The following is a 25,372-nucleotide window of genomic DNA, read 5'->3' as shown; positions in this document are numbered from 1 at the left end:
TATAGAGAGTATGGTATAGAGTGTAGGGAATAGAGTGTAGAGTGTAGGGTATAGAGTGTAGAGTGTAGGGTATAGAGTGTAGGGTATAGAGTGTAGAGTGTAGGGTATAAAGTGTAGAGAGTAGGGTAAAGAGTGTAGGGTATAGAGTGTAGGTTATAGAGTGTAGGGTATAAAGTGTAGAGTGTAGGGTGTAGAGTGTAGGGTATAGAGTGTAAGGTATAGAGTGTAGGGTGTAAAGTGTATGTTATAGAGTGTAGGTTATAGAGTGTAGAGCGTAGGGTATAGAGTGTAGGGTATAAAGTGTAGGGTATAGAGTGTAGGGTATAAAGTGTAGGGTATAGAGTGTAGATTGTAGGGTATAGAGTCTATAGTATAGAGTGTAGAGTGTAGGGTATAGAGTGTATAGTGTAGGGTAAAGAGTGTAGGGTATAGAGTGTATGGTATAGAGTGTAGGGAATAGAGTGTATAGTGTAGGGTATAGAGTGTATGGTATAGACTGTAGGGTATAGAGTCTAGAGTGTAGGGTATAGAGTGTAGGGTATAGAGTATAGGGTATAGAGTGTAGAGTGTAGGGATTAGAGTGTAGGGTATAGAGTGTAGGGTATAGAGTGTAGAATGTACGGTATAGAGTGTATGGTATAGAGTATAGAGTGTAGGGTATAGAGTATAGAGTGTAGGGTATAGAGTGTAGGGTATAGAGTGTAAAGTGTAGAGTGTATGGTATAGAGTGTATGGTATAGATTGTAGGGTATAGAGTGTAGAGTGTAGGGTATAGAGTGTAGAGTGTAGGGTATAGAGTGTAGGGTATAGAGTGTAGAGTGTAGGGTATAGAGTGTAGAGTATAGAGTGTAGAGTGTATGGTATAGAGTGCAGGGGATAGAGTGTAGAGTGTAGGGTATAGAGTGTAGGGTATAGAGTGTAGAGTGTAGGGTATAGAGTGTAGGGTTTAGAGAGTAGGGTATAGAGTGTAGAGTGTAGGGTATAGAGTGTAGAGTGTAGGGTATAGAGTGTAGGGTATAGAGTGTAGAGTGTTGGGTATAGAGTGTAGTGTTTAGAGAGTTGGGTATTGAGTGTAGAGTATAGAGTGTAGGGTATAGAGTGTAGGGTATAGAGTGTAGAGTGTAGGGTATAAAGTGTAGAGAGTAGGGTGTAGAGTGTAGGGTATAGAGTGTAGGTTATAGAGTGTAGGGTATAGATTGTAGATTGTAGGGTGTAGAGTGTAGGGTATAGAGTGTAAGGTATAGAGTGTAGGGTATAAAGTGTATGTTTTAGAGTGTAGGGTATAGAGTGTAGAGTGTAGGGTATAAAGTGTACGGTATAGAGTGTAGCGTATAGAGTGTTTGGTACAGTGTGTAGGGTAAAGAGTGTAGAGTGTAGGCTATAGAGTGTAGGGTATAGAGTGTAGGGTAAAGAGTGTATGGTATAGAGTGTAGAGTGTAGGGTATAGAGTGTATAGTGTAGGGTATAGAGTGTATAGTGTAGGGTATAGAGTGTAGGGTATAGAGTGTATGGTATAGAGTGTAGGGTATAGAGTGTATGGTATAGAGTGTATGGTATAGATTGTAGGGTATAGAGTGTAGGGTAAAGAGTGTATGGTATAGAGTGTAGAGTGTAGGGTATAGAGTGTATAGTGTAGGGTATAGAGTGTATAGTGTAGGGAATAGAGTGTAGGCTATAGAGTGTATGATATAGAGTGTAGGGTATAGAGTGTATGGTATAGAGTGTAGGGTATAGAGTGTAGGGTATAGAGTGTATGGTATAGAGTGTATGGTATAGAGTGTAGGGTATAGAGTGTAGGCTATAGAGTGTATGGTATAGAGTGTAGGGTATAGAGTGTAGAGTGTATGGTATAGAGTGTAGGGTTTAGAGTGTAGGGTATGGAGTGTAGGGTATAGATTGTAGGGTATAGAGTGTAGAGTGTAGGGTATAGAGTGTAGGGTATAGAGTGTATGGTATAGAGTGTAGAGTGTAGGGTATAGAGTGTATATTGTAGGGTAAAAAGTGTAGGGTATAGAGAGTATGGTATAGAGTGTAGGGAATAGAGTGTAGAGTGTAGGGTATAGAGTGTAGAGTGTAGGGTATAGAGTGTAGGGTATAGAGTGTAGAGTGTAGGGTATAAAGTGTAGAGAGTAGGGTAAAGAGTGTAGGGTATAGAGTGTAGGTTATAGAGTGTAGGGTATAAAGTGTAGAGTGTAGGGTGTAGAGTGTAGGGTATAGAGTGTAAGGTATAGAGTGTAGGGTGTAAAGTGTATGTTATAGAGTGTAGGTTATAGAGTGTAGAGCGTAGGGTATAGAGTGTAGGGTATAAAGTGTAGGGTATAGAGTGTAGGGTATAAAGTGTAGGGTATAGAGTGTAGATTGTAGGGTATAGAGTCTATAGTATAGAGTGTAGAGTGTAGGGTATAGAGTGTATAGTGTAGGGTAAAGAGTGTAGGGTATAGAGTGTATGGTATAGAGTGTAGGGAATAGAGTGTATAGTGTAGGGTATAGAGTGTATGGTATAGACTGTAGGGTATAGAGTCTAGAGTGTAGGGTATAGAGTGTAGGGTATAGAGTATAGGGTATAGAGTGTAGAGTGTAGGGATTAGAGTGTAGGGTATAGAGTGTAGGGTATAGAGTGTAGAATGTACGGTATAGAGTGTATGGTATAGAGTATAGAGTGTAGGGTATAGAGTATAGAGTGTAGGGTATAGAGTGTAGGGTATAGAGTGTAAAGTGTAGAGTGTATGGTATAGAGTGTATGGTATAGATTGTAGGGTATAGAGTGTAGAGTGTAGGGTATAGAGTGTAGAGTGTAGGGTATAGAGTGTAGGGTATAGAGTGTAGAGTGTAGGGTATAGAGTGTAGAGTATAGAGTGTAGAGTGTATGGTATAGAGTGCAGGGGATAGAGTGTAGAGTGTAGGGTATAGAGTGTAGGGTATAGAGTGTAGAGTGTAGGGTATAGAGTGTAGGGTTTAGAGAGTAGGGTATAGAGTGTAGAGTGTAGGGTATAGAGTGTAGAGTGTAGGGTATAGAGTGTAGGGTATAGAGTGTAGAGTGTAGGGTATAGAGTGTAGTGTTTAGAGAGTTGGGTATTGAGTGTAGAGTATAGAGTGTAGGGTATAGAGTGTAGGGTATAGAGTGTAGAGTGTAGGGTATAAAGTGTAGAGAGTAGGGTGTAGAGTGTAGGGTATAGAGTGTAGGTTATAGAGTGTAGGGTATAGATTGTAGATTGTAGGGTGTAGAGTGTAGGGTATAGAGTGTAAGGTATAGAGTGTAGGGTATAAAGTGTATGTTTTAGAGTGTAGGGTATAGAGTGTAGAGTGTAGGGTATAAAGTGTACGGTATAGAGTGTAGCGTATAGAGTGTTTGGTACAGTGTGTAGGGTAAAGAGTGTAGAGTGTAGGCTATAGAGTGTAGGGTATAGAGTGTAGGGTAAAGAGTGTATGGTATAGAGTGTAGAGTGTAGGGTATAGAGTGTATAGTGTAGGGTATAGAGTGTATAGTGTAGGGTATAGAGTGTAGGGTATAGAGTGTATGGTATAGAGTGTAGGGTATAGAGTGTATGGTATAGAGTGTATGGTATAGATTGTAGGGTATAGAGTGTAGGGTAAAGAGTGTATGGTATAGAGTGTAGAGTGTAGGGTATAGAGTGTATAGTGTAGGGTATAGAGTGTATAGTGTAGGGAATAGAGTGTAGGCTATAGAGTGTATGATATAGAGTGTAGGGTATAGAGTGTATGGTATAGAGTGTAGGGTATAGAGTGTAGGGTATAGAGTGTATGGTATAGAGTGTATGGTATAGATTGTAGGGTATAGAGTGTAGGGTATAGAGTGCAGAGTGTAGGGTATAGAGTGTAGGGTATAGAGTGTAGAGTGTATGGTATAAAGTGCAGGGGATAGAGTGTAGAGTGTGAGGTATAGAGTGTAGGGTATAGAGTGTATGGTATAGAGTGTATGGTATAGATTGTAGGGTATAGAGTGTAGGGTATAGAGTGTAGAGTATAGAGTGTAGAGTGTAGGGTATAGAGTGTAGGGTATAGAGTGTAGGGTATAGAGTGTAGAGTGTAGGGTATAGAGTGTAGGGTATAGAGTGTATGGTATAGAGAGTATGGTATAGATTGTAGGGTATAAAGTGTAGGGTATAGAGTGTAGAGTGTAGGGTATAGAGTGTAGAGTGTAGGGTATAGAGTGTAGGGTATAGAGTGTAGAGTGTAGGGTATAGAGTGTAGGGAATAGAGTGTAGAGTGTATGGTATAGAATGCAGGGGATATAGTGTATAGTGTGAGGTATAGAGTGTAGGGTATAGAGTGTAGGGTATAGAGTGTAGGGTATAGAGTGTAGGGTGTAGAGTGTAGGGTATAGAGTGTAGGGTGTAGAGTGTATGGTATAGAGTGTATGGTATAGATTGTAGGGTATAGAGTGTAGGGTATAGAGTGTAGAGTGTAGGGTATAGAGTGTAGAGTGTAGGGTATAGAGTGTAGGGTATAGAGTGTAGAGTGTAGGGTATAGAGTGTAGGGTATAGAGTGTAGAGAGTGTGGTATAGAGTGCATGGGATAGAGTGTAGAGTGTGAGGTACAGAGTGTAGGGTATAGAGTGTATGGTATGGAGTGTATGGTATAGATTGTAGGGTATAGAGTGTAGGGTATAGAGTGCAGAGTGTAGGGTATAGAGTGTATGGTAAAGAGTGTATGGTATAGATTGTAGGGTATAGAGTGTAGGGTATAGACTGTAGAGTGTAGGGTATAGAGTGTAGAGTGTAGGGTTTAGAGTGTAGTTTATAGAGTGTAGGGTATAGAGTGTAGAGTGTAGGGTATAGAGTGTAGGGTGTAGAGTGTATGGTATAGAGTGTATGGTATAGATTGTAGGGTATAGAGTGTAGGGTATAGAGTGTAGAGTGTAGGGTATAGAGTGTAGAGTGTAGGGTATAGAGTGTAGGGTATAGAGTGTAGAGTGTAGGGTATAGAGTGTAGGGTATAGAGTGTAGAGAGTGTGGTATAGAGTGCAGGGGATAGAGTGTAGAGTGTGAGGTATAGAGTGTAGGGTATAGAGTGTATGGTATGGAGTGTATGGTATAGATTGTAGGGTATAGAGTGTAGGGTATAGAGTGCAGAGTGTAGGGTATAGAGTGTATGGTATAGAGTGTATGGTATAGATTGTAGGGTATAGAGTGTAGGGTATAGAGTGTAGAGTGTAGGGTATAGAGTGTAGAGTGTAGGGTATTGAGTGTAGGGTATAGAGTGTAGAGTGTATGGTATAGAGTGCAGGGGATAGAGTGTAGAGTGTGAGGTATAGAGTGTAGGGTATAGAGTGTATGGTATAGAGTGTATGGTATAGATTGTAGGGTATAGAGTGTAGGGTATAGACTGTAGAGTGTAGGGTATAGAGTGTAGAGTGTAGGGTTTAGAGTGTAGTTTATAGAGTGTAGGGTATAGAGTGTAGAGTGTAGGGTATAGAGTGTAGGGTGTAGAGTGTATGGTATAGAGTGTATGGTATAGATTGTAGGGTATAGAGTGTAGGGTATAGAGTGTAGAGTGTAGGGTATAGAGTGTAGAGTGTAGGGTATAGAGTGTAGGGTATAGAGTGTAGAGTGTAGGGTATAGAGTGTAGGGTATAGAGTGTAGAGAGTGTGGTATAGAGTGCAGGGGATAGAGTGTAGAGTGTGAGGTATAGAGTGTAGGGTATAGAGTGTATGGTATGGAGTGTATGGTATAGATTGTAGGGTATAGAGTGTAGGGTATAGAGTGCAGAGTGTAGGGTATAGAGTGTATGGTATAGAGTGTATGGTATAGATTGTAGGGTATAGAGTGTAGGGTATAGAGTGTAGAATGTAGGGTATAGAGTGTAGAGTGTAGGGTATTGAGTGTAGGGTATAGAGTGTAGAGTGTATGGTATAGAGTGCAGGGGATAGAGTGTAGAGTGTGAGGTATAGCGTGTAGGGTATAGAGTGTATGGTATAGAGTGTATGGTATAGATTGTAGGGTATAGAGTGTAGGGTATAGACTGTAGAGTGTAGGGTATAGAGTGTAGAGTGTAGGGTTTAGAGTGTAGTTTATAGAGTGTAGGGTATAGAGTGTAGAGTGTAGGGTATAGAGGGTAGGGTATAGAGTGTATGGTATAGAGTGTATGGTATAGATTGTAGGGTATAGAGTGTAGGGTATAGAGTGTAGAGTGTAGGGAATAGAGTGTAGAGTGTGAGGAATAGAGTGTAGGGTATAGAGTGTATGGTAAGGAGTGTATGGTATAGATTGTAGGGTATAGAGTGTAGGGTATAGAGTGTAGAGTGTAGGGTATAAAGTGTAGAGTGTAGGGTATAGAGTGTAGAGTGTAGGGTATAGAATGTAGGGTATAGAGTGTAGAGTGTATGGTATAGAGTGCAGGGGATAGAGTGTAGAGTGTGAGGTATAGAGTGTAGGGTATAGAGTGTATGGTATAGAGTGTATGGTATAGATTATAGGGAATAGAGTGTAGGGTATAGAGTGTAGATTGTAGGGTATAGAGTGTAGAGTGTAGGGTATAGAGTGTAGGGTATAGAGTGTAGGGTATAAAGTGTAGAGTGTAGGGTATAGAGGGTAGGGTATAGAGTGTATGGTATAGAGTGTATGGTATAGATTGTAGGGTATAGAGTGTAGGGTATAGAGTGTAGAGTGTAGGGTATAGAGTGTAGAGTGTATGGTATAGAGTGCAGGGGATAGAGTGTAGAGTGTGAGGTATAGAGTGTAGGGTATAGAGTGTATGGTATAGAGTGTAGGGTATAGAGTGTAGGGTATAGAGTGTAGGGTATAGAGTGTAGTGTGTAGAGTGTATGGTATAGAGTGTATGGTATAGATTGTAGGGTATAGAGTGTAGGGTATAGAGTGTAGGGTATAGAGTGTAGGGTGTAGAGTGTAGGGTATAGAGTGTAGGGTATAGAGTGTAGAGTGTAGGGTATAGAGTGTAGAGTGTAGGGTATAGAGTGTAGGGTATAGAGTGTAGAGTGTAGGGTATAGAGTGTAGGGTATAGAGTGTAGAGTGTATGGTATAGTGTGTATGGTATAGAGTGTATGATATAGATTGTAGGGTATAGAGTGTAGGGTATAGAGTGTAGGGTATAGAGTGTAGAGTGTAGGGTATAGAGTGTACGGTATAGAGTGTATGGTAAAGAGTGTAGGGTATAGAGTGTAGAGTGTAGGGTATAAAGTGTAGAGAGTAGGGTATAGAGTGTAGGGTATAGAGTGTAGGTTATATAGTGTAGGGTATAGAGTGTAGAGTGTAGGGTGTAGAGTATAGGGTATAGAGTGTAGGGTATAGAGTGTAGAGTGTAGGGTATAAAGTGTAGAGAGTAGGGTATAGAGTGTAGGGTATAGAGTGTAGGTTATAGAGTGTAGGGTATAGAGTGTGGAGTGTAGGGTGTAGATTGTAGGTTATAGAGTGTAGAGTGTAGGGTATAAAGTGTAGAGAGTAGGGTATAGAGTGTATGTTATATAGTGTAGGGTATAGAGTGTAGAGTGTAGGGTGTAGAGTATAGGGTATAGAATGTAGGGTATAGAGTGTAGAATGTAGGGTATAAAGTGTAGAGAGTAGGGTATAGAGTGTAGGGTATAGAGTGTAGGTTATAGAGTGTAGGGTATAGAGTGTGGAGTGTAGGGTGTAGATTGTAGGTTATAGAGTGTAGATTGTAGGGTATGAAGTGTAGAGAGTAGGGTATAGAGTGTAGGTTATAGAGTGTAGGTTATAGAGTGTAGGGTATAGAGTGTAGAGTGTAGGGTGTAGAGTGTAGGGTATAGAGTGTAAGGTATAGAGTGTAGGGTATAAAGTGTATGTTATAGAGTGTAGGGTATAGAGTGTAGAGTGTAGGGTATAGAGTGTAGGGTATAGAGTGTAGGCTATAGAGTGTATGGTATAGAGTGTAGGGTATAGAGTGTAGAGTGTATGGTATAGAGTGTAGGGTTTAGAGTGTAGGGTATGGAGTGTAGGGTATAGATTGTAGGGTATAGAGTGTAGAGTGTAGGGTATAGAGTGTAGGGTATAGAGTGTATGGTATAGAGTGTAGAGTGTAGGGTATAGAGTGTATATTGTAGGGTAAAAAGTGTAGGGTATAGAGAGTATGGTATAGAGTGTAGGGAATAGAGTGTAGAGTGTAGGGTATAGAGTGTAGAGTGTAGGGTATAGAGTGTAGGGTATAGAGTGTAGAGTGTAGGGTATAAAGTGTAGAGAGTAGGGTAAAGAGTGTAGGGTATAGAGTGTAGGTTATAGAGTGTAGGGTATAAAGTGTAGAGTGTAGGGTGTAGAGTGTAGGGTATAGAGTGTAAGGTATAGAGTGTAGGGTGTAAAGTGTATGTTATAGAGTGTAGGTTATAGAGTGTAGAGCGTAGGGTATAGAGTGTAGGGTATAAAGTGTAGGGTATAGAGTGTAGGGTATAAAGTGTAGGGTATAGAGTGTAGATTGTAGGGTATAGAGTCTATAGTATAGAGTGTAGAGTGTAGGGTATAGAGTGTATAGTGTAGGGTAAAGAGTGTAGGGTATAGAGTGTATGGTATAGAGTGTAGGGAATAGAGTGTATAGTGTAGGGTATAGAGTGTATGGTATAGACTGTAGGGTATAGAGTCTAGAGTGTAGGGTATAGAGTGTAGGGTATAGAGTATAGGGTATAGAGTGTAGAGTGTAGGGATTAGAGTGTAGGGTATAGAGTGTAGGGTATAGAGTGTAGAATGTACGGTATAGAGTGTATGGTATAGAGTATAGAGTGTAGGGTATAGAGTATAGAGTGTAGGGTATAGAGTGTAGGGTATAGAGTGTAAAGTGTAGAGTGTATGGTATAGAGTGTATGGTATAGATTGTAGGGTATAGAGTGTAGAGTGTAGGGTATAGAGTGTAGAGTGTAGGGTATAGAGTGTAGGGTATAGAGTGTAGAGTGTAGGGTATAGAGTGTAGAGTATAGAGTGTAGAGTGTATGGTATAGAGTGCAGGGGATAGAGTGTAGAGTGTAGGGTATAGAGTGTAGGGTATAGAGTGTAGAGTGTAGGGTATAGAGTGTAGGGTTTAGAGAGTAGGGTATAGAGTGTAGAGTGTAGGGTATAGAGTGTAGAGTGTAGGGTATAGAGTGTAGGGTATAGAGTGTAGAGTGTAGGGTATAGAGTGTAGTGTTTAGAGAGTTGGGTATTGAGTGTAGAGTATAGAGTGTAGGGTATAGAGTGTAGGGTATAGAGTGTAGAGTGTAGGGTATAAAGTGTAGAGAGTAGGGTGTAGAGTGTAGGGTATAGAGTGTAGGTTATAGAGTGTAGGGTATAGATTGTAGATTGTAGGGTGTAGAGTGTAGGGTATAGAGTGTAAGGTATAGAGTGTAGGGTATAAAGTGTATGTTTTAGAGTGTAGGGTATAGAGTGTAGAGTGTAGGGTATAAAGTGTACGGTATAGAGTGTAGCGTATAGAGTGTTTGGTACAGTGTGTAGGGTAAAGAGTGTAGAGTGTAGGCTATAGAGTGTAGGGTATAGAGTGTAGGGTAAAGAGTGTATGGTATAGAGTGTAGAGTGTAGGGTATAGAGTGTATAGTGTAGGGTATAGAGTGTATAGTGTAGGGTATAGAGTGTAGGGTATAGAGTGTATGGTATAGAGTGTAGGGTATAGAGTGTATGGTATAGAGTGTATGGTATAGATTGTAGGGTATAGAGTGTAGGGTAAAGAGTGTATGGTATAGAGTGTAGAGTGTAGGGTATAGAGTGTATAGTGTAGGGTATAGAGTGTATAGTGTAGGGAATAGAGTGTAGGCTATAGAGTGTATGATATAGAGTGTAGGGTATAGAGTGTATGGTATAGAGTGTAGGGTATAGAGTGTAGGGTATAGAGTGTATGGTATAGAGTGTATGGTATAGATTGTAGGGTATAGAGTGTAGGGTATAGAGTGCAGAGTGTAGGGTATAGAGTGTAGGGTATAGAGTGTAGAGTGTATGGTATAAAGTGCAGGGGATAGAGTGTAGAGTGTGAGGTATAGAGTGTAGGGTATAGAGTGTATGGTATAGAGTGTATGGTATAGATTGTAGGGTATAGAGTGTAGGGTATAGAGTGTAGAGTATAGAGTGTAGAGTGTAGGGTATAGAGTGTAGGGTATAGAGTGTAGGGTATAGAGTGTAGAGTGTAGGGTATAGAGTGTAGGGTATAGAGTGTATGGTATAGAGAGTATGGTATAGATTGTAGGGTATAAAGTGTAGGGTATAGAGTGTAGAGTGTAGGGTATAGAGTGTAGAGTGTAGGGTATAGAGTGTAGGGTATAGAGTGTAGAGTGTAGGGTATAGAGTGTAGGGAATAGAGTGTAGAGTGTATGGTATAGAATGCAGGGGATATAGTGTATAGTGTGAGGTATAGAGTGTAGGGTATAGAGTGTAGGGTATAGAGTGTAGGGTATAGAGTGTAGGGTGTAGAGTGTAGGGTATAGAGTGTAGGGTGTAGAGTGTATGGTATAGAGTGTATGGTATAGATTGTAGGGTATAGAGTGTAGGGTATAGAGTGTAGAGTGTAGGGTATAGAGTGTAGAGTGTAGGGTATAGAGTGTAGGGTATAGAGTGTAGAGTGTAGGGTATAGAGTGTAGGGTATAGAGTGTAGAGAGTGTGGTATAGAGTGCATGGGATAGAGTGTAGAGTGTGAGGTACAGAGTGTAGGGTATAGAGTGTATGGTATGGAGTGTATGGTATAGATTGTAGGGTATAGAGTGTAGGGTATAGAGTGCAGAGTGTAGGGTATAGAGTGTATGGTAAAGAGTGTATGGTATAGATTGTAGGGTATAGAGTGTAGGGTATAGACTGTAGAGTGTAGGGTATAGAGTGTAGAGTGTAGGGTTTAGAGTGTAGTTTATAGAGTGTAGGGTATAGAGTGTAGAGTGTAGGGTATAGAGTGTAGGGTGTAGAGTGTATGGTATAGAGTGTATGGTATAGATTGTAGGGTATAGAGTGTAGGGTATAGAGTGTAGAGTGTAGGGTATAGAGTGTAGAGTGTAGGGTATAGAGTGTAGGGTATAGAGTGTAGAGTGTAGGGTATAGAGTGTAGGGTATAGAGTGTAGAGAGTGTGGTATAGAGTGCAGGGGATAGAGTGTAGAGTGTGAGGTATAGAGTGTAGGGTATAGAGTGTATGGTATGGAGTGTATGGTATAGATTGTAGGGTATAGAGTGTAGGGTATAGAGTGCAGAGTGTAGGGTATAGAGTGTATGGTATAGAGTGTATGGTATAGATTGTAGGGTATAGAGTGTAGGGTATAGAGTGTAGAGTGTAGGGTATAGAGTGTAGAGTGTAGGGTATTGAGTGTAGGGTATAGAGTGTAGAGTGTATGGTATAGAGTGCAGGGGATAGAGTGTAGAGTGTGAGGTATAGAGTGTAGGGTATAGAGTGTATGGTATAGAGTGTATGGTATAGATTGTAGGGTATAGAGTGTAGGGTATAGACTGTAGAGTGTAGGGTATAGAGTGTAGAGTGTAGGGTTTAGAGTGTAGTTTATAGAGTGTAGGGTATAGAGTGTAGAGTGTAGGGTATAGAGTGTAGGGTGTAGAGTGTATGGTATAGAGTGTATGGTATAGATTGTAGGGTATAGAGTGTAGGGTATAGAGTGTAGAGTGTAGGGTATAGAGTGTAGAGTGTAGGGTATAGAGTGTAGGGTATAGAGTGTAGAGTGTAGGGTATAGAGTGTAGGGTATAGAGTGTAGAGAGTGTGGTATAGAGTGCAGGGGATAGAGTGTAGAGTGTGAGGTATAGAGTGTAGGGTATAGAGTGTATGGTATGGAGTGTATGGTATAGATTGTAGGGTATAGAGTGTAGGGTATAGAGTGCAGAGTGTAGGGTATAGAGTGTATGGTATAGAGTGTATGGTATAGATTGTAGGGTATAGAGTGTAGGGTATAGAGTGTAGAATGTAGGGTATAGAGTGTAGAGTGTAGGGTATTGAGTGTAGGGTATAGAGTGTAGAGTGTATGGTATAGAGTGCAGGGGATAGAGTGTAGAGTGTGAGGTATAGCGTGTAGGGTATAGAGTGTATGGTATAGAGTGTATGGTATAGATTGTAGGGTATAGAGTGTAGGGTATAGACTGTAGAGTGTAGGGTATAGAGTGTAGAGTGTAGGGTTTAGAGTGTAGTTTATAGAGTGTAGGGTATAGAGTGTAGAGTGTAGGGTATAGAGGGTAGGGTATAGAGTGTATGGTATAGAGTGTATGGCATAGATTGTAGGGTATAGAGTGTAGGGTATAGAGTGTAGAGTGTAGGGAATAGAGTGTAGAGTGTGAGGTATAGAGTGTAGGGTATAGAGTGTATGGTAAGGAGTGTATGGTATAGATTGTAGGGTATAGAGTGTAGGGTATAGAGTGTAGAGTGTAGGGTATAAAGTGTAGAGTGTAGGGTATAGAGTGTAGAGTGTAGGGTATAGAATGTAGGGTATAGAGTGTAGAGTGTATGGTATAGAGTGCAGGGGATAGAGTGTAGAGTGTGAGGTATAGAGTGTAGGGTTTAGAGTGTATGGTATAGAGTGTAGGGTATAGAGTGTAGGGTATAGAGTGTAGGGTATAGAGTGTAGTGTGTAGAGTGTATGGTATAGAGTGTATGGTATAGATTGTAGGGTATAGAGTGTAGGGTATAGAGTGTAGGGTATAGAGTGTAGGGTGTAGAGTGTAGGGTATAGAGTGTAGGGTATAGAGTGTAGAGTGTAGGGTATAGAGTGTAGAGTGTAGGGTATAGAGTGTAGGGTATAGAGTGTAGAGTGTAGGGTATAGAGTGTAGGGTATAGAGTGTAGAGTGTATGGTATAGTGTGTATGGTATAGAGTGTATGATATAGATTGTAGGGTATAGAGTGTAGGGTATAGAGTGTAGGGTATAGAGTGTAGAGTGTAGGGTATAGAGTGTACGGTATAGAGTGTATGGTAAAGAGTGTAGGGTATAGAGTGTAGAGTGTAGGGTATAAAGTGTAGAGAGTAGGGTATAGAGTGTAGGGTATAGAGTGTAGGTTATATAGTGTAGGGTATAGAGTGTAGAGTGTAGGGTGTAGAGTATAGGGTATAGAGTGTAGGGTATAGAGTGTAGAGTGTAGGGTATAAAGTGTAGAGAGTAGGGTATAGAGTGTAGGGTATAGAGTGTAGGTTATAGAGTGTAGGGTATAGAGTGTGGAGTGTAGGGTGTAGATTGTAGGTTATAGAGTGTAGAGTGTAGGGTATAAAGTGTAGAGAGTAGGGTATAGAGTGTATGTTATATAGTGTAGGGTATAGAGTGTAGAGTGTAGGGTGTAGAGTATAGGGTATAGAGTGTAGGGTATAGAGTGTAGAATGTAGGGTATAAAGTGTAGAGAGTAGGGTATAGAGTGTAGGGTATAGAGTGTAGGTTATAGAGTGTAGGGTATAGAGTGTGGAGTGTAGGGTGTAGATTGTAGGTTATAGAGTGTAGATTGTAGGGTATGAAGTGTAGAGAGTAGGGTATAGAGTGTAGGGTATAGAGTGTAGGTTATAGAGTGTAGGGTATAGAGTGTAGAGTGTAGGGTGTAGAGTGTAGGGTATAGAGTGTAAGGTATAGAGTGTAGGGTATAAAGTGTATGTTATAGAGTGTAGGGTATAGAGTGTAGAGTGTAGGGTATAGAGTGTAGGGTATAGAGTGTAGGGTATAGAGTGTATGGTATAGAGTGTAGGGTATAGAGTGTAGAGTGTAGGGTATAGAGTGTAGGGTTTAGAGTGTAGGGTATGGAGTGTAGGGTATAGATTGTAGGGTATAGAGTGTAGAGTGTAGGGTATAGAGTGTAGGGTATAGAGTGTATGGTATAGAGTGTAGAGTGTAGGGTATAGAGTGTATATTGTAGGGTAAAAAGTGTAGGGTATAGAGAGTATGGTATAGAGTGTAGGGAATAGAGTGTAGAGTGTAGGGTATAGAGTGTAGAGTGTAGGGTATAGAGTGTAGGGTATAGAGTGTAGAGTGTAGGGTATAAAGTGTAGAGAGTAGGGTAAAGAGTGTAGGGTATAGAGTGTAGGTTATAGAGTGTAGGGTATAAAGTGTAGCGTGTAGGGTGTAGAGTGTAGGGTATAGAGTGTAAGGTATAGAGTGTAGGGTGTAAAGTGTATGTTATAGAGTGTAGGTTATAGAGTGTAGAGCGTAGGGTATAGAGTGTAGGGTATAAAGTGTAGGGTATAGAGTGTAGGGTATAAAGTGTAGGGTATAGAGTGTAGATTGTAGGGTATAGAGTCTATAGTATAGAGTGTAGAGTGTAGGGTATAGAGTGTATAGTGTAGGGTAAAGAGTGTAGGGTATAGAGTGTATGGTATAGAGTGTAGGGAATAGAGTGTAGAGTGTAGGGTATAGAGTGTATGGTATAGACTGTAGGGTATAGAGTCTAGAGTGTAGGGTATAGAGTGTAGGGTATAGAGTATAGGGTATAGAGTGTAGAGTGTAGGGATTAGAGTGTAGGGTATAGAGTGTAGGGTATAGAGTGTAGAATGTACGGTATAGAGTGTATGGTATAGAGTATAGAGTGTAGGGTATAGAGTATAGAGTGTAGGGTATAGAGTGTAGGGTATAGAGTGTAAAGTGTAGAGTGTATGGTATAGAGTGTAGAGTGTAGGGTATAGAGTGTAGGGTATAGAGTGTATGGAATAGAGTGTAGGGTATAGAGTGTTGAGTGTAGGGTATAGAGTGTAGGGTATAGAGCGTAGGGTGTAGGGTATAGAGTGTAGGGTATAGAGTTTAGAGTGTAGGGTACAGAGTGTATGGTATAGAGTGTAGGGTGTATGGTATAGAGTGCAGGGGATAGAGTGTAGAGTGTGAGGTATAGAGTGTAGGGTATAGAGTGTATGGTATAGAGTGTATGGTATAGATTGTAATGTATAGAGTGTAGGGTATAGAGTGTAGAGTGTAGGGTATAGAGTGTAGAGTGTAGGGTATAGAGTGTAGGGTATAGAGGGTATGATATAGAGTGTATGGTATAGATTGTAGGGTATAGAGTGTAGGGTATAGAGTGTAGAGTGTAGGGTATAGAGTGTAGGGGATAGAGTGTATGGTATAGAGTGTATGGTATAGAGTGTAGGGTATAGAGTGTAGGGTATAGAGTGTAGAGTGTAGGGTATAGAGTGTAGGGTATAGAGTGTAGGGTATAGAGTGTAGGGTATAGAGTGTAGGGTGTAGAGTTTAGGGTATAGAGTGTAGGGTGTAGGGTATAGAGTGTATGGTATAGAGTGTAGAGTGTAGGGTATAGAGTGTATGGTATAGAGTGTAGGGTGTAGAATGTATGTTATAGAGTGTAGGGTATAGAGTGTATGGTATGGAGATTAGAGTGTAGGGCATATAGTGTATGGTATAGAGTGTAGGGTATAGAGTGTATGGTATAGAGTGTATGGTATAGATTGTAGGGTATAGAGTGTAGGGTAAAGAGTGTATGGTATAGAGTGTAGAGTGTAGGGTATAGAGTGTATAGTGTAGGGTATAGAGTGTATAGTGTAGGGAATAGAGTGTAGGCTATAGAGTGTATGATATAGAGTGTAGGGTATAGAGTGTATGGTATAGAGTGTAGGGTATAGAGTGTAGGGTATAGAGTGTATGGTATAGAGTGTATGGTATAGATTGTAGGGTATAGAGTGTAGGGTATAGAGTGCAGAGTGTAGGGTATAGAGTGTAGGGTATAGAGTGTAGAGTGTATGGTATAAAGTGCAGGGGATAGAGTGTAGAGTGTGAGGTATAGAGTGTAGGGTATAGAGTGTATGGTATAGAGTGTATGGTATAGATTGTAGGGTATAGAGTGTAGGGTATAGAGTGTAGAGTATAGAGTGTAGAGTGTAGGGTATAGAGTGTAGGGTATAGAGTGTAGGGTATAGAGTGTAGAGTGTAGGGTATAGAGTGTAGGGTATAGAGTGTATGGTATAGAGAGTATGGTATAGATTGTAGGGTATAAAGTGTAGGGTATAGAGTGTAGAGTGTAGGGTATAGAGTGTAGAGTGTAGGGTATAGAGTGTAGGGTATAGAGTGTAGAGTGTAGGGTATAGAGTGTAGGGAATAGAGTGTAGAGTGTATGGTATAGAATGCAGGGGATATAGTGTATAGTGTGAGGTATAGAGTGTAGGGTATAGAGTGTAGGGTATAGAGTGTAGGGTATAGAGTGTAGGGTGTAGAGTGTAGGGTATAGAGTGTAGGGTGTAGAGTGTATGGTATAGAGTGTATGGTATAGATTGTAGGGTATAGAGTGTAGGGTATAGAGTGTAGAGTGTAGGGTATAGAGTGTAGAGTGTAGGGTATAGAGTGTAGGGTATAGAGTGTAGAGTGTAGGGTATAGAGTGTAGGGTATAGAGTGTAGAGAGTGTGGTATAGAGTGCATGGGATAGAGTGTAGAGTGTGAGGTACAGAGTGTAGGGTATAGAGTGTATGGTATGGAGTGTATGGTATAGATTGTAGGGTATAGAGTGTAGGGTATAGAGTGCAGAGTGTAGGGTATAGAGTGTATGGTAAAGAGTGTATGGTATAGATTGTAGGGTATAGAGTGTAGGGTATAGACTGTAGAGTGTAGGGTATAGAGTGTAGAGTGTAGGGTTTAGAGTGTAGTTTATAGAGTGTAGGGTATAGAGTGTAGAGTGTAGGGTATAGAGTGTAGGGTGTAGAGTGTATGGTATAGAGTGTATGGTATAGATTGTAGGGTATAGAGTGTAGGGTATAGAGTGTAGAGTGTAGGGTATAGAGTGTAGAGTGTAGGGTATAGAGTGTAGGGTATAGAGTGTAGAGTGTAGGGTATAGAGTGTAGGGTATAGAGTGTAGAGAGTGTGGTATAGAGTGCAGGGGATAGAGTGTAGAGTGTGAGGTATAGAGTGTAGGGTATAGAGTGTATGGTATGGAGTGTATGGTATAGATTGTAGGGTATAGAGTGTAGGGTATAGAGTGCAGAGTGTAGGGTATAGAGTGTATGGTATAGAGTGTATGGTATAGATTGTAGGGTATAGAGTGTAGGGTATAGAGTGTAGAGTGTAGGGTATAGAGTGTAGAGTGTAGGGTATTGAGTGTAGGGTATAGAGTGTAGAGTGTATGGTATAGAGTGCAGGGGATAGAGTGTAGAGTGTGAGGTATAGAGTGTAGGGTATAGAGTGTATGGTATAGAGTGTATGGTATAGATTGTAGGGTATAGAGTGTAGGGTATAGACTGTAGAGTGTAGGGTATAGAGTGTAGAGTGTAGGGTTTAGAGTGTAGTTTATAGAGTGTAGGGTATAGAGTGTAGAGTGTAGGGTATAGAGTGTAGGGTGTAGAGTGTATGGTATAGAGTGTATGGTATAGATTGTAGGGTATAGAGTGTAGGGTATAGAGTGTAGAGTGTAGGGTATAGAGTGTAGAGTGTAGGGTATAGAGTGTAGGGTATAGAGTGTAGAGTGTAGGGTATAGAGTGTAGGGTATAGAGTGTAGAGAGTGTGGTATAGAGTGCAGGGGATAGAGTGTAGAGTGTGAGGTATAGAGTGTAGGGTATAGAGTGTATGGTATGGAGTGTATGGTATAGATTGTAGGGTATAGAGTGTAGGGTATAGAGTGCAGAGTGTAGGGTATAGAGTGTATGGTATAGAGTGTATGGTATAGATTGTAGGGTATAGAGTGTAGGGTATAGAGTGTAGAATGTAGGGTATAGAGTGTAGAGTGTAGGGTATTGAGTGTAGGGTATAGAGTGTAGAGTGTATGGTATAGAGTGCAGGGGATAGAGTGTAGAGTGTGAGGTATAGCGTGTAGGGTATAGAGTGTATGGTATAGAGTGTATGGTATAGATTGTAGGGTATAGAGTGTAGGGTATAGACTGTAGAGTGTAGGGTATAGAGTGTAGAGTGTAGGGTTTAGAGTGTAGTTTATAGAGTGTAGGGTATAGAGTGTAGAGTGTAGGGTATAGAGGGTAGGGTATAGAGTGTATGGTATAGAGTGTATGGTATAGATTGTAGGGTATAGAGTGTAGGGTATAGAGTGTAGAGTGTAGGGAATAGAGTGTAGAGTGTGAGGTATAGAGTGTAGGGTATAGAGTGTATGGTAAGGAGTGTATGGTATAGATTGTAGGGTATAGAGTGTAGGGTATAGAGTGTAGAGTGTAGGGTATAAAGTGTAGAGTGTAGGGTATAGAGTGTAGAGTGTAGGGTATAGAATGTAGGGTATAGAGTGTAGAGTGTATGGTATAGAGTGCAGGGGATAGAGTGTAGAGTGTGAGGTATAGAGTGTAGGGTTTAGAGTGTATGGTATAGAGTGTAGGGTATAGAGTGTAGGGTATAGAGTGTAGGGTATAGAGTGTAGTGTGTAGAGTGTATGGTATAGAGTGTATGGTATAGATTGTAGGGTATAGAGTGTAGGGTATAGAGTGTAGGGTATAGAGTGTAGGGTGTAGAGTGTAGGGTATAGAGTGTAGGGTATAGAGTGTAGAGTGTAGGGTATAGAGTGTAGAGTGTAGGGTATAGAGTGTAGGGTATAGAGTGTAGAGTGTAGGGTATAGAGTGTAGGGTATAGAGTGTAGAGTGTATGGTATAGTGTGTATGGTATAGAGTGTATGATATAGATTGTAGGGTATAGAGTGTAGGGTATAGAGTGTAGGGTATAGAGTGTAGAGTGTAGGGTATAGAGTGTACGGTATAGAGTGTATGGTAAAGAGTGTAGGGTATAGAGTGTAGAGTGTAGGGTATAAAGTGTAGAGAGTAGGGTATAGAGTGTAGGGTATAGAGTGTAGGTTATATAGTGTAGGGTATAGAGTGTAGAGTGTAGGGTGTAGAGTATAGGGTATAGAGTGTAGGGTATAGAGTGTAGAGTGTAGGGTATAAAGTGTAGAGAGTAGGGTATAGAGTGTAGGGTATAGAGTGTAGGTTATAGAGTGTAGGGTATAGAGTGTGGAGTGTAGGGTGTAGATTGTAGGTTATAGAGTGTAGAGTGTAGGGTATAAAGTGTAGAGAGTAGGGTATAGAGTGTATGTTATATAGTGTAGGGTATAGAGTGTAGAGTGTAGGGTGTAGAGTATAGGGTATAGAGTGTAGGGTATAGAGTGTAGAATGTAGGGTATAAAGTGTAGAGAATAGGGTATAGAGTGTAGGGTATAGAGTGTAGGTTATAGAGTGTAGGGTATAGAGTGTGGAGTGTAGGGTGTAGATTGTAGGTTATAGAGTGTAGATTGTAGGGTATGAAGTGTAGAGAGTAGGGTATAGAGTGTAGGGTATAGAGTGTAGGTTATAGAGTGTAGGGTATAGAGTGTAGAGTGTAGGGTGTAGAGTGTAGGGTATAGAGTGTAAGGTATAGAGTGTAGGGTATAAAGTGTATGTTATAGAGTGTAGGGTATAGAGTGTAGAGTGTAGGGTATAGAGTGTAGGGTATAGAGTGTAGGGTATAGAGTGTATGGTATAGAGTGTAGGGTATAGAGTGTAGAGTGTAGGGTATAGAGTGTAGGGTTTAGAGTGTAGGGTATGGAGTGTAGGGTATAGATTGTAGGGTATAGAGTGTAGAGTGTAGGGTATAGAGTGTAGGGTATAGAGTGTATGGTATAGAGTGTAGAGTGTAGGGTATAGAGTGTATATTGTAGGGTAAAAAGTGTAGGGTATAGAGAGTATGGTATAGAGTGTAGGGAATAGAGTGTAGAGTGTAGGGTATAGAGTGTAGAGTGTAGGGTATAGAGTGTAGGGTATAGAGTGTAGAGTGTAGGGTATAAAGTGTAGAGAGTAGGGTAAAGAGTGTAGGGTATAGAGTGTAGGTTATAGAGTGTAGGGTATAAAGTGTAGCGTGTAGGGTGTAGAGTGTAGGGTATAGAGTGTAAGGTATAGAGTGTAGGGTGTAAAGTGTATGTTATAGAGTGTAGGTTATAGAGTGTAGAGCGTAGGGTATAGAGTGTAGGGTATAAAGTGTAGGGTATAGAGTGTAGGGTATAAAGTGTAGGGTATAGAGTGTAGATTGTAGGGTATAGAGTCTATAGTATAGAGTGTAGAGTGTAGGGTATAGAGTGTATAGTGTAGGGTAAAGAGTGTAGGGTATAGAGTGTATGGTATAGAGTGTAGGGAATAGAGTGTAGAGTGTAGGGTATAGAGTGTATGGTATAGACTGTAGGGTATAGAGTCTAGAGTGTAGGGTATAGAGTGTAGGGTATAGAGTATAGGGTATAGAGTGTAGAGTGTAGGGATTAGAGTGTAGGGTATAGAGTGTAGGGTATAGAGTGTAGAATGTACGGTATAGAGTGTATGGTATAGAGTATAGAGTGTAGGGTATAGAGTATAGAGTGTAGGGTATAGAGTGTAGGGTATAGAGTGTAAAGTGTAGAGTGTATGGTATAGAGTGTAGAGTGTAGGGTATAGAGTGTAGGGTATAGAGTGTATGGAATAGAGTGTAGGGTATAGAGTGTTGAGTGTAGGGTATAGAGTGTAGGGTATAGAGCGTAGGGTGTAGGGTATAGAGTGTAGGGTATAGAGTTTAGAGTGTAGGGTACAGAGTGTATGGTATAGAGTGTAGGGTGTATGGTATAGAGTGCAGGGGATAGAGTGTAGAGTGTGAGGTATAGAGTGTAGGGTATAGAGTGTATGGTATAGAGTGTATGGTATAGATTGTAATGTATAGAGTGTAGGGTATAGAGTGTAGAGTGTAGGGTATAGAGTGTAGAGTGTAGGGTATAGAGTGTAGGGTATAGAGGGTATGATATAGAGTGTATGGTATAGATTGTAGGGTATAGAGTGTAGGGTATAGAGTGTAGAGTGTAGGGTATAGAGTGTAGGGGATAGAGTGTATGGTATAGAGTGTATGGTATAGAGTGTAGGGTATAGAGTGTAGGGTATAGAGTGTAGAGTGTAGGGTATAGAGTGTAGGGTATAGAGTGTAGGGTATAGAGTGTAGGGTATAGAGTGTAGGGTGTAGAGTTTAGGGTATAGAGTGTAGGGTGTAGGGTATAGAGTGTATGGTATAGAGTGTAGAGTGTAGGGTATAGAGTGTATGGTATAGAGTGTAGGGTGTAGAATGTATGTTATAGAGTGTAGGGTATAGAGTGTATGGTATGGAGATTAGAGTGTAGGGCATATAGTGTATGGTATAGAGTGTATGGTATAGAGTGTAGGGTATAGAGTGTAGAGTGTAGGGTATAGAGTGTATGGTATAGAGTGTAGGGTATAGACTGTAGAGTGTAGGGTATAGAGTGTAGGGTATAGAGTGTAGGGTATAGCGTGTAGGGTATAGAGTGTAGGGTATAGATTGTAGGGTATAGAGTGTAGGGTATAAAGTGTAGAGTGTAGGGTATAGAGTGTATGGTATAGAGTGTAGAGTGTATGGTATAGAGTGTATGGTATAGAGTGTAGGGTGTAGAATGTATGTTATAGAGTGTAGGGTATAGAGTGTATGGTATGGAGATTAGAGTGTAGGGCACAGAGTGTAGGGTATAGAGTGTATGGTATAGAGTGTAGGGTATAGAGTGTAGAGTGTAGGGTATAGAGTGTAGGGTATAGAGGTTAGGATATAGAGTGTATGGTATAGAGTGTAGGTTATAGAGTGTAGAGTGTAGGGTATAGAGTGTAGGGTAAAGAGTGTAAGGTATAGATTGTAAGGTATAGAATGTATAGCGTAGAGTATAGAGTGTAGGGTATAGAGTGTATGGTGTAGAGTGTAGGGTATAGAGTGTATAGTGTAGGGTATAGAGTGTAGGGTATAGAGTGTATAGTATAGAGTGTAGGGTATAGAGTGTAGGGTATAGAGTGTAGAGTGTGGGGTGTAGAGTGTATGGTATAGAGTGTATGGTGTAGAGTGTATGGTATAGAGTGTAGGGTATAGAGTGTATGGTATAGAGTGTAGGGTATAGAGTGTAGATTGTAGGGTATAGAGTGTAGGGTGTAGGGTATAGAGTGTAGGGTATAGATTGTAGGGTATAGAGTGTAGAGTGTAGGGTATAGAGTGTAGGGTATAGAGTGTATGGTATAGAGTGTAGAGTGTAGGGTATAGAGTGTATAGTGTAGGGTATAGAGTGTAGGGTATAGAGTGTATGGTATAGAGTGTAGGGAATAGAGTGTAGAGTGTATGGTATAGAGTGTAGGGTATAGAGTGTAGAGTGTAGGGTATAGAGTGTAGGGTATAGAGTGTAGAGTGTAGGGTATAGAGTGTAGGGTATAGAGTGTAGGGTGTAGAGTGTAGGGATTAGAGTGTAGGGTATAAAGTGTAGGGTATAGAGTGTAGAATGTACGGTATAGAGTGTAGGGTATAGAGTATAGAGTGTAGGGTATAGAGTGTAAAGTGTAGAGTGTAGGGTATAGAGTGTAGAGTGTAGGGTATAGAGTGTAGGGTATAGAGTGTATGGAATAGAGTGTTGGGTATAGAGTGTAGAGTGTAGGGTATAGAGTGTAGGGTATAGAGCGTAGAGTGTAGGGTATAGAGTGTAGGGTATAGAGTGTAGGGTATAGAGTGTAGAGTGTAGGGTATAGAGTGTATGGTATAGAGTGTAGGGTGTAGAGTGTAGGGTATAGAGTGTAGAGTGTAGGGTATAGAGTGTAGAGTGTAGGGTATAGAGTGTAGGGTATAGAGTGTAGAGTGTAGGGTATAGAAAGTAGGGTATAGAGTGTAAAGTGTATGGTATAGAGTGCAGGGGATAGAGTGTATGGTATAGAGTGTATGGTATAGAGTGTAGGGTAGAGAATGTAGGGTATAGAGTGTAGAGTGTAGGGTATATAGTGTAGGGTGTAGAGTGTAGGGTATAGAGTGTAGAGTGTATGGTATAGAGTGTATGGTGTAGAGTGTATGGTATAGAGTGTAGGGTATAGAGTGTATGGTATAGAGTGTAGGGTATAGAGTGTAGATTGTAGGGTATAGAGTGTAGGGTGTAGGGTATAGAGTGTAGGGTATAGATTGTAGGGTATAGAGTGTAGAGTGTAGGGTATAGAGTGTAGGGTATAGAGTGTATGGTATAGAGTGTAGAGTGTAGGGTATAGAGTGTATAGTGTAGGGTATAGAGTGTAGGGTATAGAGTGTATGGTATAGAGTGTAGGGAATAGAGTGTAGAGTGTATGGTATAGAGTGTAGGGTATAGAGTGTAGAGTGTAGGGTATAGAGTGTAGGGTATAGAGTGTAGGGTATAGAGTGTAGAATGTAGGGTATAGAATGTAGGGTATAGAGTGTAGGGTATAGAGTGTAGAGTGTAGGGATTAGAGTGTAGGGTATAAAGTGTAGGGTATAGAGTGTAGAATGTATGGTATAGAGTGTAGGGTATAGAGTATAGAGTGTAGGGTATAGAGTGTAAAGTGTAGAGTGTAGGGTATAGAGTGTAGAGTGTAGGGTATAGAGTGTAGGGTATAGAGTGTATGGAATAGAGTGTTGGGTATAGAGTGTAGAGTGTAAGGTATAGAGTGTAGGGTATAGAGCGTAGGGTGTAGGGTATAGAGTGTAGGGTATAGAGTGTAGGGTATAGAGTGTAGAGTGTAGGGTATAGAGTGTATGGTATAGAGTGTAGGGTGTAGAGTGTAGGGTATAGAGTGTAGAGTGTAGGGTATAGAGTGTAGAGTGTAGGGTATAGAGTGTAGGGTATAGAGTGTAGAGTGTAGGGTATAGAAAGTAGGGTATAGAGTGTAAAGTGTATGGTATAGAGTGTAGGGGATGGAGTGTATGGTATAGAGTGTATGGTATAGAGTGTAGGGTAGAGAATGTAGGGTATAGAGTGTAGAGTGTAGGGTATATAGTGTAGGGTGTAGAGTGTAGGGTATAGAGTGTAGAGTGTATGGTATAGAGTGTAGGGGATAGAGTGTATGGTAAAGAGTGTATGGTATAGAGTGTATGGTATAGATTGTAGGGTATAGAGTGTAGGGTATCGAGTGTAGAGTGTAGGGTATAGAGTGTAGGGTATAGAGTGTAGGGTATAGAGTGTAGGGTATAGAGTGTAGGGTGTTGAGTGTAGGGTATAGAGTGTAGGGTATAGGGTGTAGGGTATAAAGTGTAGGGTGTAGAGTGTAGGGTATAGAGTGTAGGGTATAGAGTGTAGGGTATAGAGTGTAGGGTATAGCGTGTATGGTATAGAGTGAAGGGTATAGAGTGTAGAGTGTAGGGTATAGAGTGTAGAGTGTAGGGTATAGAGTGTAGGGTATAGAGCGTAGGGTGTAGGGTATAGAGTGTAGGGTATAGAGTGTATGGAATAGAGTGTAGGGTATAGAGTGTAGAGTGTAGGGTATAGAGTGTAGGGTATAGAGTGTATGGAATAGAGTGTTGGGTATAGAGTGTAGAGTGTAGATTATAGAGTGTAGGGTATAGAGTGTATGGAATAGAGTGTTGGGTATAGAGTGTAGAGTGTAGGGTATAGAGTGTAGGGTATAGAGTGTAGGGTATAGAGTGTAGAGTGTAGGGTATAGAGTGTAGGGTATAGAGGGTATGGTATAGAGTGTATGGTATAGATTGTAGGGTATAGAGTGTAGGGTATAGAGTGTAGAGTGTAGGGTATAGAGTGTAGAGTGTAGGGTATAGAGTGTAGGGTATTGAGTGTAGAGTGTAGGGTATAGAGTGTAGGGTATAGAGTGTAGGATATAGAGAGTAGGGTATAGAGTGTAGAGTGTGTGGTATAGAGTGCAGGGGATAGAGTGTAGAGTGTGAGGTATAGAGTGTAGGGTATAGAGTGTATGGTATAGAGTGTATGGTATAGATTGTAGGGTATAGAGTGTAGGGTATAGAGTGTAAAGTGTAGGGTATAGAGTGTAGAGTGTAGGGTATAGAGTGTATGGTATAGAGTGTATGGTATAGATTGTAGGGTATAGAGTGTAGGGTATAGAGTGTAGAGTGTAGGGTATAGAGTGTAGAGTGTAGGGTATAGAGTGTAGGGTATAGAGTGTAGAGTGTAGGGTATAGAGTGTAGAGTATAGAGTGTAGAGTGTATGGTATAGAGTGCAGGGGATAGAGTGTAGAGTGTAGGGTATAGAGTGTAGGGTATAGAGTGTAGAGTGTAGGGTATAGAGTGTAGGGTTTAGAGAGTAGGGTATAGAGTGTAGAGTGTAGGGTATAGAGTGTAGGGTATAGAGTATAGGGTATAGAGTGTAGGGTATAGAGTGTAGGGTGTAGAGTGTAGGGTATAGAGTGTAGGGTATAGGGTGTAGGGTATGGAGTGTACGGTGTAGAATGTAGGGTATAGAGTGTAGGGTATAGAGTGTAGGGTATAGAGTGTAGGGTATAGCGTGTAGGGTATATAGTGTAGGGTATAGAGTGTAGGGTATAGAGTGTAGGGGATAAAGTGTAGAGTGTAGGGTATAGAGTGTAGGGTATAGAGTGTAGAGTATAGAGTGTAAAGTGTAGAGTGTAGGGTGTAGAGTGTAGAGTGTAGGGTATAGAGTGTAGAGTGTAGGGTATAGAGTGTAGGGTATAGAGTGTATGGTATAGAGTGTAGGGTATAGAGTGTAGAGTGTAGGGTATATAGTGTAGGGTATAATGTGTAGAGTGTAGGGTATAGAGTGTAAGGTATAGAGGGTAGGGTATAGAGTGTA

The sequence above is a fragment of the Ranitomeya imitator genome, chromosome 4 (assembly GCF_032444005.1).
Source record: "Ranitomeya imitator isolate aRanImi1 chromosome 4, aRanImi1.pri, whole genome shotgun sequence".
Lineage (NCBI taxonomy): Eukaryota > Metazoa > Chordata > Amphibia > Anura > Dendrobatidae > Ranitomeya > Ranitomeya imitator.
This window is presented reverse-complemented; position numbering follows the sequence as displayed.